At 41.5% G+C, this 12,236-nt stretch overlaps 1 long non-coding RNA gene across 1 annotated transcript in view; it reads right to left on the bottom strand.

Moving 5' to 3' along the window:
- Positions 1-12,236, bottom strand: part of LOC125148721 (uncharacterized) — a 28,321-nt gene that overhangs the window by 3,642 nt on the left and 12,443 nt on the right. The window contains exons 6-7 of the long non-coding RNA XR_007145677.1: positions 1,906-2,035; positions 1,303-1,364 (exon numbers count right to left, since the gene is read on the bottom strand). This is a non-coding gene — a long non-coding RNA (uncharacterized LOC125148721). The remainder of the gene's footprint in view (positions 1-1,302; positions 1,365-1,905; positions 2,036-12,236) is intronic.

Here is a 12,236-nt window from a genome sequence, read left to right as displayed (position 1 = left end):
TTGAAAAAAATCTGTGTGTAAGTGGACTCCCACAGTCCAAACCCATCTTGTTCAAAGGTCAACAAAGGACCACCTATATGATGTCTCTACTAAGAGATTACTGGAACATAACATAGCCCCAAATTAGAAAATCGAAAACCCATTCTAACTTTCCCATTCTTTTCTGGACACTATGGCCATTTTATTGGCCTTCAGACATCTTCACATTTAAAACAAGTATTCTTGGGGGACCTGGGTGACTTAGTCAATTAGGTGCCCAACTTTGGCTCAGCTCATGTTCTCACAGTTCATGAGTTCAAGTCCTGCATTGGGCTCCTTGCTCTCAGTGCAGAGCCTGCTTCAGATCTTCTGTCCCCCCACCCCCCTCTCAACAATAAACAAACATTCACCCAAAAAGTATCCTCGATATTTAGTAAGTCAATACATGCCACTGTGATCATTTTCTCTTCTCTTTCTATAGCACCCCTTGCAGTTTACAAAACGTTGCCACATTTGTTCATTACACATAACCAAGAGGTGGGAATTAGTGCCATTTTTAGGAATGAGGTCACTGACATTCAAGCAAGTTTTTCCAAGATCCCACAGCTAGGAAGTGACGGAACCAAGATGCTAGCATGTCTTTTGATTTCAAATACAGTGCCTGTAGCATTATGCAGCAGCTGCCTGAGCCTAAGAGATCAGGACCTTTTTACCTCCTTCCCTAGTTGTCACCTTAGAATAGGTCATCATTACTTTACTTTATTACTACAAGTATGACTGTGATGTTATTTTAATTCTCCAAAATGGGTTTTACTTATTGAAGCACCACTAAACCAAACTGTGGTCATCATAATCCCAATGCTCCTTGTAGATCTACTTGACAATCCTAATATATTATTATCAAGTCCCAGGCATTATCTTTGGAAGGTTCAAGTTGTAAAACACCATCATCCAGCCTCTTTCTGGATGTCAGTAGGAGGTTGACACATCCATATACACCACAGGATCATACACTTGGCCATAGATTGACCTAGAGTAATTCTTTAGTGTTTCACATAACTTAACTCCAAAACCCAAACTCATTCCCCCCAAGCCTTCATTTTCTGCACTAATACTACACAACTTTCATTACGTCTGCAAATTAGCAGAACTCTACTATGCTGTATGCTCATAATTAACACATAATTATTTTATCACATATAGGAAAACATAGAAGGAAATCGTTTCTGTGGGCAAATGCAGAGATGAGAGAGTAAAGTCAAAGCATCTCTTGGATGTTTTAACATCACTCCATGCTTATATTTAAAAATAAGAAGACAGTACCTCAGGAAGAGAAGGTGATTGTACATCTTCCTCTTCTCCTAATTCTAATGCTGACATCGTATCTATAGAATACGGTCACAGATAAATTAATGAAAACATGTGTTACTATAAATTTTAAACACAGACACAAGTCTATCTCCATGAATATTTCAATAAAATAAAAGCAATAACAGAAAAGATGTTCAGGGGGTTCAAGATTCTCCAGAATTAAAAGGCGGTAGTACTTGGGATACCTATAAAGAAAGATAGCAACAGAAAAATATATTCACGAAAAACGGATAATATATTTGGATCTACATACTTTCAGATTTTTCTTTTTTTAAAAAAAATTTTTTTTCAACGTTTATTTATTTTTGGGACAGAGAGAGACAGAGCATGAACGGGGGAGGGGCAGAGAGAGAGGGAGACACAGAATTAGAAACAGGCTCCAGGCTCTCAGCCATCAGCCCAGAGCCCGACGCGGGGCTCGAACTCACGGACCACGAGATCGTGACCTGGCTAAAGTCGGACGCTTAACCGACTGCGCCACCCAGGCGCCCCCAGATTTTTCTCATACTAGCATTTAATCATAGGAAAACAACTCACAGAGATTCACTAGCTTACCACTTCTGTAATTTTTATGCACTCCACCAGCAGAAGTCAAACTGTCATTAACTGTTTGTTCCAGTGGCACATTTTAAATAATACCAGCACCATCTTCCTTTGCTTCCATTGCTGACTTTGCTGTTCCTTCCTAGAAAAACAGCACAAAACAAAAATCCAACTTCAGAAAAATATCACATTAATTCATCTGGTCACGCACTCAACCACTCAGAAAGACAAGCACATACTGTATCTGTTAAGTCATAGCCATGATCCAGGGAGGAGCTGGAAATACAAATAAAGGACAGAGTCTGTTCTATATGCTAGCAGTGGTAGAGATGCATGAAAACAGGTAAGGACAGAACAATACCATCCACTAGTTCTGCAAGGGAAGTGAATCACGTACAGTGAACGCACAAAGGAGAAAACACTTACATTTGGGAAGCTCAGAAAATGCTGGGAAGATAGGGCTGTATCTTAAAAGACAGACTAAGTGCACAGGGAGGGTGTGAAGGGCATTCTAGAATGAGCAAAAGGATCAAGTATGAAATAATATAGTAAGTGAAAACACCTATGCAATATGGCAAAACTGGAACAGAGTTATTGGGAATGGGATAGATAGATATTACTGGAATATCAGGATGAAAGAAAAAAAAGGGAGCAGTGTTATGCTAGAACAGGAATTTTCTCCTTCAGGTAATGGGGATGCACTGAATAAGCAGAGGAGTGACATTGTCACAAGTATATTTTAGAAAGGTCACTCTGGCAGCAATGTAGGATGAACGTAAAGGAAGCAAAACCAGAAGAGTACTGCAAAATTATAGGTGAGCGAGTGAATTACAGGAATAACATGAAAAATGGTCAGCAGGTACAAAATATCGAATGTGGTGAGTGACTGGATGCAGTCATTTCAGGGAAGTTCGGAGTCCAGGACTTTTCCGGTTTCAGGGCTGCTATTTATTAGGCTAGGGAACACAAATGACAGAACAGATTACAAAGACTCAGGAAAGAGGAAAGGGTAAGGGTCAGAAACAATGTCTTGAAACTAGGGCATATTAAATTTAAAGTACCCAGGGGACTTACGAAGAAAATGTTAGGGCCGCCTGAATGCCTCATTCAGTTAGCACCTGACTCTTGATTTTGCTCTGGTCATGATCTCACAGTTCATGGGTTCAAGCCCCTTGTCTGGTTCTGCGCCGAGAGTGCAGGGTCTGCTTGGGATTTTCTCTTTCACCCTCTGTCTCTCTACCCCGCCCACGTGTGCTCTCTCTGTCTCTCTCTCCAATTAGTAAATGAATAAACTTTAAAGAAAGAAAAAGACAGAAAATTCAGATCAATAAAGTTCAAGTAAGAAAAGCCCATTGTAAATATCTATAAAACATATTAAACTGATAGAATAATGCAAACCTACACAGAACTGCGAAATTGTGAAAAGGAAAGTAAAAGGAGGCGGGAGGAGTTAAGATGGCAGAGGAGGGGGATCAGCGTTTCCCTTGTCCCTCAAACACAGCAGTATTGAGGTCAAAACACTTGGAATACCAGGAACACAGGCTGCAGAGGGACAGGAAAATCTCCACAGGTGCAAAGAGACAGCTTGGAGGGACAGAAGGGTGTGTATGTGAATTGGGAAAAATAAAACGGGCAGCGCAGGCATGGAGTGGGGGAAGCCCTTTGGTGGAGAAAGGAAAGGAAGAGAGAGAGAGGCTGTGGGAAGTGTATTTGGATATGAGAAAACCTGTCTGGACCGTAGACCAGGGAGATGTCCAGAAAGCCAGCTTCTACTCTGCAAAACAGCCTTAGAGGCTAAAAACCACAATTTTCAAGGTTGTCAGATTTTCTCTAAACCAGAGCTGCCACCTCCCACGCCTGGTGGGGAGAGAGCCGCCCCTAGGCTTGGTAGCAATCTCAGGGCTACACTGGGAGAGAACACTTTGAGTATGGTGGAAAGAGGAGGTATTGGCCTCCCCAAGGGAAAAAGAACCTGCAGGCACGAGCCAGAGGCCCTTTGTCCACTGCGCAGAGTGGCGCTACTCCAGAACCAGGTCCGAGCAAAGCAGGATTCTACAGGGTTTTGAATCACAGCTTAGTGCTCTGGGAGCACAGAAGACTCTGCAGCAGAGGCAAGCCGGACCCCCAGGCTATTCTGTGAGGACAGTGAGTTTTGAGACACCTCGTGTGGGCAGGAGAGATTGGGGTGTCGCCATTTCTCTCCCCATGACCAACATTGTGGGGCTTCAGGGAACGGACAGTGAACCTCAGTTGAGGCAGGCCCATTACACCAAACCCTGGCTCTCTGTGCCTGGTAACTGCTTCTCTATGGGAGTGAGACTGACACTGATGGGACCAGACAGCCCCTTCCCTAGACCAGCACAGCCACCAGTCCCAGGCACCAATAGACAACTCTCCTCTGGTTTTCTATCTTTGTTTGTTTGTTTGTTTGTTTTCATTTGAATTATTATTCTTTTTTTCTTTTCTTTTTTAATGTTTATTTCTTTCTTTTGAGAGAGAGAGAGAGAGAGTGATCAAGCAGGACAGGTGCAGACAGAGGGAGACAGAGAGAATCCGAGCAGGATCCATGCTCTCACTGCAGAGCCTGATGGGGGTTTCGAACCCACCAACAGTGACAATATGACCTGACCAAATTCAAGAGTCAGACAATTCACCAACTGAGCCACCCATGAGCCTATCTTTTCTTTCCCTTTTTTCTCTTTTCCCTTTTTTCTCTTTCTACTCTCCTCTTTCCTCTTCTCCCTTTGGAATCAGCCTAGTAGTCTGGAGTTGACTTTGGGTCAAAGCTATATATATATATATATATAATTTTTTTCATTTGTTCTTCTGTTCTGGTTCTTTGTTTGTTTGATCGGGCATTTTCTCTATACTTTTCCAGATCTCCTTCTTCATTTTCCTCCCTCTCTTTCTGGATTAAGCCCTACAGCTCCTTTGAGTCACTGCCTGGTCTTTTTTTCCACTCCTGTCATTTCTCTCTTTGTTTGGGCTAAGGATTCTTCACCACCCTCTTCTCCTTTTTTCCAGGATTACTTCAAAAAACAAATCAAAGCACACCTGGTGGAAGGCCCAAACCACCATTCCAAGTAGTGAGAAAAGCAGCCAAAGAAGTACCAAAAGAGTGCACACAACACAATCCAAAAACATTTGTTCAACTGCCAGGCCCTGGACAGTGTAGGACCCCTTTTTAATATAGTAGTACTCGCAGGTGTGGGACAAAGAACAAGCTATTAAAACACATAAAGGGCTGGAATCTAGCCACAACGACAAATTGGAAGAATTCTCCTCAAAAAAAATTCCAGGAAGAAAGGCCAGCCAGAGAAGTGCTCAAAAGAGACAGAAACAATATATCTGATCAAGTTTTTGGAATAAAACTCATAAGATGCATAGCTGGGCTTGAAACCAAGCATAGAAGACAGCAGACAATCTACTGCTTCAGAGATCAAGCACCTAATGACTCGTCATGATGAATGTTGAAAATGAAATGTTGTAAACGAGTTACAAAATAAACTGGATGCAGTAACATCAAGGATGGGAGAAGCAGAAGAGAAAATCGGTGAAATAGAAGATACAATTGTGGACAAAGATGAAGCAGAGAAAGGAAAGAAAGGAAATTACTAGACTACGAGGCAGGTACCAGAGACCTAAGTGATTCGGTGAGATGAAATAATAGCCACATCACAGGAGTCCCAGAAGAAGAAGAGTGAGAGAAAGGGGCAGAAGGTTTATTTGAACAACTTAGAGCTGAGAACTTCCCTCATCTGGGGAAGGAAACAGGCATCCAAGTCCTGGCGGCACAGAGAATTATTCCCTTCAAAATCAACAAAACCAGGTCAACACCACCACGACATGTCAAAGCAAAACTGGAAAAATACAAAGATAAAGAGAGAATACTGAAAGCAGCTAGGGACAAACGGGTCTTAATCTACAAGGGAAGACACATAAGGGTAGCAGCAGACCTGTCCCATGAAACTTGGCAGGGCAGAAGGGAGGGGTAGGAAACGGTCAATGTGCTGAATGGGAACATGTGCAGCGAAGAATCCTTTCCCCAGCAAGGCTGTCATTTAGAATAGAAAGAGAGACAAAGGCTTTCCCAGACAGACAAAACCTAATGGAGTTCATGACCACTAAACCAGACCTGCAGGAGATCCTAAGGGGCCACTCTGTGAGTGGAAAGCAGCAGAGACTACAAAGGACCAGAGGCCTCACCAAAAGCATGAAACCTTCAGATAACACAATGACACTAAATCCGTATCTTTAACTAACCACTCTGAATGTGAGTGCACTCAATGCCCCAATCAAAAGACACAGGGAATCAGAATGGATAAAACACAAAACAAAACCAAAGAACAAGATCCATCTATATGCTGTCAACAAGACACTGATTTTAGACCCCAGGACACCTCCAGATTCAAAGTGAAGGTAATGGGAGCCACCTATCATGCTACTAGAAGTCAAAAGAAAGCTGGAGTCGCCATACTTCCACCAGACAGACTAGATTTTAAACCAAAGACTGTAGTAACAGATTCAGAAGGGCATTATATCATAATTAAGGGGTCTGTCCATCAAGAGGAGCTAACAATTGCAAATGTTTATGTCCCCAAAGTGAAACGCCCACATAGATGAATCGATTAATCACAAACATGAATAAATGTATACATACAAATACCATGATTGTAGACGACTATAAGACTCCACGCATTGCAATAGGCGGATCATCAAGCAGAAAATCAGTAAGGAAGCACAGATCCAATGTGTCATTGGACCAGATGTATTCAGATATACATACATATATATTGGCCTTTATATATACATTTATATACATAGATATTGATACAGATGTATTGAGATCTTCTCATTTAACAGCAGTAGAATGCACATTCTTCCTAAGTGCACATAGAACATTCTCCAATAAATGACATTCTGGGTCACAAAACAGCCCTCTACAAATATAAAAGGACTGAGATCATACCATGCATATTTTCAGATCACAACGATCAGACACTTGGAATCAACCACAAGAACAAAAATTGGAAAGCCCCCAAATGCATGGAGGTTACAGAGCTTCCTACTCAAGAAAGAATGGGTCCACCAGGCGATTAAGGAAGAAATTAAAAACCATATGGAAGCAAATGAAAATGGAAACACGCAATCCAAACCCTTTAGGATGCAGCAAAGGCAGTCCTTAGAGGAAAATACACTGCAATCCAGGCCTATCTCCAGAAGCAAGGATGGTCCAAAATACAGAAACTAACTTCACTCCTAAATGAACTAGAAACACAGCAGCAAAGAAAGCCCAACGTCAGCAGAAGCAGAGAAACAATAAAGAGTAGAGCAGAAATAAATCCTATAGAATCCAAAAACAAGGTTGCACACAGCAATGAATCTAAGAGATGTGTTTTTTTTAAATAAACAAAACTGATAACCCCCTAGCCACACTTCTCAAAAAGATGAAAGGGAGGCCCAAACAGATAAAATCACAAATGAAAGAGGAGAGATCACAACCAACACCACAGAAATACAACAAGAAATCCGAGGATACGATGAAAAAGTATATGCCAACAACCTGGACAACCTGGAAGACATGGACAAATTCCTAGACACCCACACACTACCAAAAGCCAAACGGGAAGAAATAGAAAACTTGAACAGACCCATAACCCGTGAAGACATTCAATCAGTTATTAAAAATCTCCCAACAAATAAGAGCCCTGGGCAGGATGGCTTCCCAGGGGAATTCTACCAGACATTTAAAGCAGAGATAACCCTTCTTCTTCTCAAGCTGTTCCCAAAAGATAGAAACGGAAGGAAAGCTTCTGGACTCAGAATGAAGTCCAGAATGAAACCAGCATTACATTGATCCAAAGCAGGCAGAGACCCCACGAAAAAGGAGAATGACAGGGCAATGTCCCTGATGAACATGGATGCAAACCTTCTCAACAAGATACTAGCAAATGTAATGCAACGGTATATTAAGAGAATGATTCGCCAGGATCAAGTGCGATTCATTCCTGGGTGGCAGGGCTGGTTCAATATTCATAAATCAATCAAAATGACACGTCCCATGAACAGAAGAAAGGATAAGAACCATATGATTCTGTCAATAGATGCAGAAAAAGCATTTGACAAAATACAGCACCCTTTCTTAATACAACCCTCAAGAAAATCGGATAGAAGGAATAGACCTTCAAACCATAAAAGCCACATATGAACGGCCCACAGCTAATAGCCTCCTCCATGGAGAAACACTGAGAGCTTTTCCCCTGAGATCAGGAACATGAAGGGATTTCTACTCTCACCACTCTTGTTTAACATAATGGAAGTCCTAGCCTCAGACATCACACAACAAAATGAAATAAAAGGCATCCAAGTTGGCAAAGAAGAGGTCAACCTTTCACAGTTTGCAGATGACACGATACTCTATGTGGACATCCTGAAAGCCTCCACCAAAAAACTGCTAGAACATTCAGCAAATCTGCAGGATAAAAAAATCAATGCACCCAAATCAGTTGCATGTCTATACACCAATCATGAAGCATTAGAAAGAGATATCAAGGAATCGATCCCATTTACCACTGCACCAAACCATAAAATATCTAGCATTAAACCTAACCAAAGAGGTAAAAGATCTGTATGCTGAACACTATAGACAACTTATGAAAGAAACTGAAGAAGACACAAAGAACCCGGAAAATATTCCATGCTCATGGGTTGCAAGAACAAACATTGTTAAAATGTCAATACTACCCAAAGCAATCTGTACATTCAATGCAATCCCAATCAAAATAACAGCAGCATTCTTCAAAGAACTAGAACAATCCTAAACTTTGGAGAGAACCACAAAACATCCAGAAGAACCAAAGTAAGGTTGAAAAAGAAAACCAGAGTGGGGGAGGCATCACAATCCCAGACTTAACCTGTACTACAAAGCTGGACTCCTCAAATGCACGGTATTAGCTCCAAACAAGCACAGAGGCCAATGGAATAGAATACAGAACCCAGAAATGGGCCCACAGATGTGTGGCCAACTAAGCTCCAACAAAGCAGGAAAGAGTAGCCAATGCAAAGAAGACAGTCTCTTTAGCTAATGGTGCTGGGAGAACTGGACAGCCACATGCACAAGAGTGAAACTGGACTACTTTCTTACACCTTACACAAACATAAACTCCAATGCATGAAAAAGCTAACCTGAGACAGGAAACCATCAAAATCCTAGAGGAGAAAACAGGCAACAACCTCTCTGACCTCGGCTGCAGCAATTACTTACTTGACAAGTCTCCAAAGGCAAGGGAAATAAAAGCAGAAGTGAACTTTTGGGACCTCATTAAGATACAAAGCTGCCACACAGCAAAGGCAACAATCAACAAACCTTAAAGGCAACCGATGGAATGGGAGAAGATATGTATTCGCAAATGGCATATCACATAAAGGGTTAGGATAAAAAAGTCTATAAAGAACTTGCCAAACTCAACACCTGAAAACCAAGTAAGCGAAGAAAGGGGCAGAGGACATGAATGGACACTTTTCCAAAGGAGACATCCAGATGGCCAATGGACACATGCAAAGATGCTCAACATCACGCGTCATCCAGGAAATACAAATCAAACCCCACTGGGATACCACCTCAATCGGTCAGAGTGCGGTGGTGAAATTCACAACTCCGGAAATAACAGATGTTGGCGAGGATGTGGCGAAATGGGAACCCTCTTGCACTGTTGGTGGCAATGCAAACTGGTGCAGCCGCTCTGGAAAACAGTGTGGAGGTTCCTCAAAAAATTAAAAATAGAATTACCCTACAACCCAGCAACAGCACTATTAGGCATTTATCCAAAGGATACAGGAGTGCTGATTTGTAGAGCCACATGTACCCCAGAGTTGATAGCAGTTCTATCAACAATCGCCAAATTATGGAAAGAGCCCAAATGTCCATCAACTGATGAATGGCTAAAGAAGAGATGGTTTCTATATACAATGGAATAATACGACTCGGCCATGAAAAAGAATGGAATCTTGCCATTGGCAACACTGTGGAAGCAACTGGAAGGTATGATGCGAAGTGAAATAAGTCAGTCAAGAGAAAGATATCCTATGTTTTCACTCATATGTGGAATTTGAAAACTTCACACAAGATCATAGGGGAAGGGAAAGAAAAAATATTACAAATACCTAGAGGGAGGCAAACCATAACGATGCTCTTAAAAGACAGAGAACAAGCTGAGGGTTGATGGGGGTGGGGAGTTAATGGGGTGGAAAAAAGGGATGGTGGGCATTGAGGAGGGCACATGTTGGAAGGAGCCCTGGGGTTATCCGGAAGTGATGAATCACGGGAATCTACTCCCGAAGCCAAGACTACACTGTACACACTATATATTCCCTAACTGGACACTAAATTGTAAACTAATAACAATAAAGAATAAATAAAGAATAATAATGAAAACAGGGGAGGGGCGCCTGGGTGGCTCAGTCAGTTAAGTCTCCAACTTTGGCTCACGTCATGAGCTCTTGGTTCATGAGTTCGAGCCCCGCATCAGGCTCTCTGCTGTCGGCACAGAGCCTGCTTTGGATCCTCTGTCCCCCTCTCCCTACCCCTCCCCTTCTCCCTCACGTTCTCTCTCTCAAAAATAAACAAACACTAAAAATATTTTTAAAGAGTAAAAATAATACAATCACAAAAGCAGGGGAAAAAAACATGAGATTCAAGATTTCACGTCTATATTTCTTTTTTTTTTTTAATTTTTTTTTCAACGTTTTTATTTATTTTTGGGACAGAGAGAGACAGAGCAAGAATGGGCGAGAGGCAGAGAGAGAGGGAGACACAGAATCGGAAACAGGCTCCAGGCTCTGAGCCATCAGCCCAGAGCCTGATGCGGGGCTCGAACTCACGGACCGCGAGATCATGACCTGGCTGAAGTCGGACGCTTAACCGACTGTGCCACCCAGGCGCCCCACACGTCTGTATTTCAACATTAGTTTTACGGGTGCAAACTATACGTTTACTAATATACACAAATATTCATTTCTGTAATGAATGGCATTAAGAGTCATAAAAAGTTTGAACTGTGAAACACTAATTCAGGATTTTATAAGAATAGTCCTTTTTAAAAATCAATCTTGGGACGCCTGGGTGGCTCAGTCAGTTGAGCGTCCAACTCTTAGTTTCAGCTCGAGTCATGATCCCAAGGCCATGGGATCAAGCCCTGCATCACTTCCACATGAAGCATGGAGTCGGCTTGCGATTCATATGCTCCCTCACTCTCTCTCAAGAATCAACATTTAAAAAAAAATAGTAAAACAAATAAAAAAATTAATCTTAAGGGACAAGATTTAAAGTATAGAAGAGAAATACAGGATTACAGAATTTTGAGCCATTTTCCACTACTACCACGATGTCTAAGAAAAATATAAAAACCGATTTTAAACTTCATATAGTTTTATTATTCTATTGGGAATAGCATATGAAGAGCTCTAATTTCCTATCTACACCATATAGGAAGGTAGGTAAGGACCCGAGAAGGAATCTAGCATTAGCAACTAATATATTTATGATCATCCAATTTGAAGATTTTAAAGTCTTCAAATACATGTGTGATTATCAAGCAGGACTGAACATTCTCAGGAGGAAAGAAGAAACGGACTAAAAAAAAAAAAAAACTCACCAGTCTTTCTCAGTTTTAGACATGAAAGAATTTACATGCTAAATCAAACAACTATGAATACTAACGTTTCCCCTGAATAATATAAAATGTATCTTGGGGTGCCCAGGGGACTCAGTCGGCTAAGCATCTGACTTTGGCTCAGGTCATGATCGCATGGTTCCTGAGCTTGAGCCCCACGTGTCAGGCTCTGTGCTGACAGCTCAGAGCCTGAAGCCTGCTTCAGATTCTGTGTCTCCCTCTGTCTGCCCTTCCCCCGCTCATGCTCCATCTCTCTCAAAAATAAATAAATATTGTTTGAAAAATGTATCTATTGTCAGAAATCTTCAAAAAAGTAAAAATCATCTCCTACAAAGAATTTTGCATACTCTCTTGGCAACCTTTCCTGCCTTATGATTCTGTCATGACAAAGAGTTCATATTAGACAAAAATTTATACATTTTGAGTTCATTCATTTGGTACGTGTGTATGTGTCTATTCTATGCAGATACTATTAAAAAAAGAGTGGCACCTGGGTGGCTCAGCTGGTTAACTGTCCAACTTGATTTTGGCTGAGGTTATTCAAGCTCTGTGTCAGGTTTGACACTGGCAGCACAGAGCCTGCTTAGGATTCTCTGTCTCTGTCTCTGTCTCTCTCAAAATACATAAACAGTTGAACACTTTAAAAAAAGGTAAATCAGAATGCAGAAAACA

This window comes from Prionailurus viverrinus, chromosome D3 (assembly GCF_022837055.1).
Source record: "Prionailurus viverrinus isolate Anna chromosome D3, UM_Priviv_1.0, whole genome shotgun sequence".
In the NCBI taxonomy this organism is placed as follows: Eukaryota; Metazoa; Chordata; class Mammalia; order Carnivora; family Felidae; genus Prionailurus; species Prionailurus viverrinus.
This window is presented reverse-complemented; position numbering and strand designations above follow the sequence as displayed.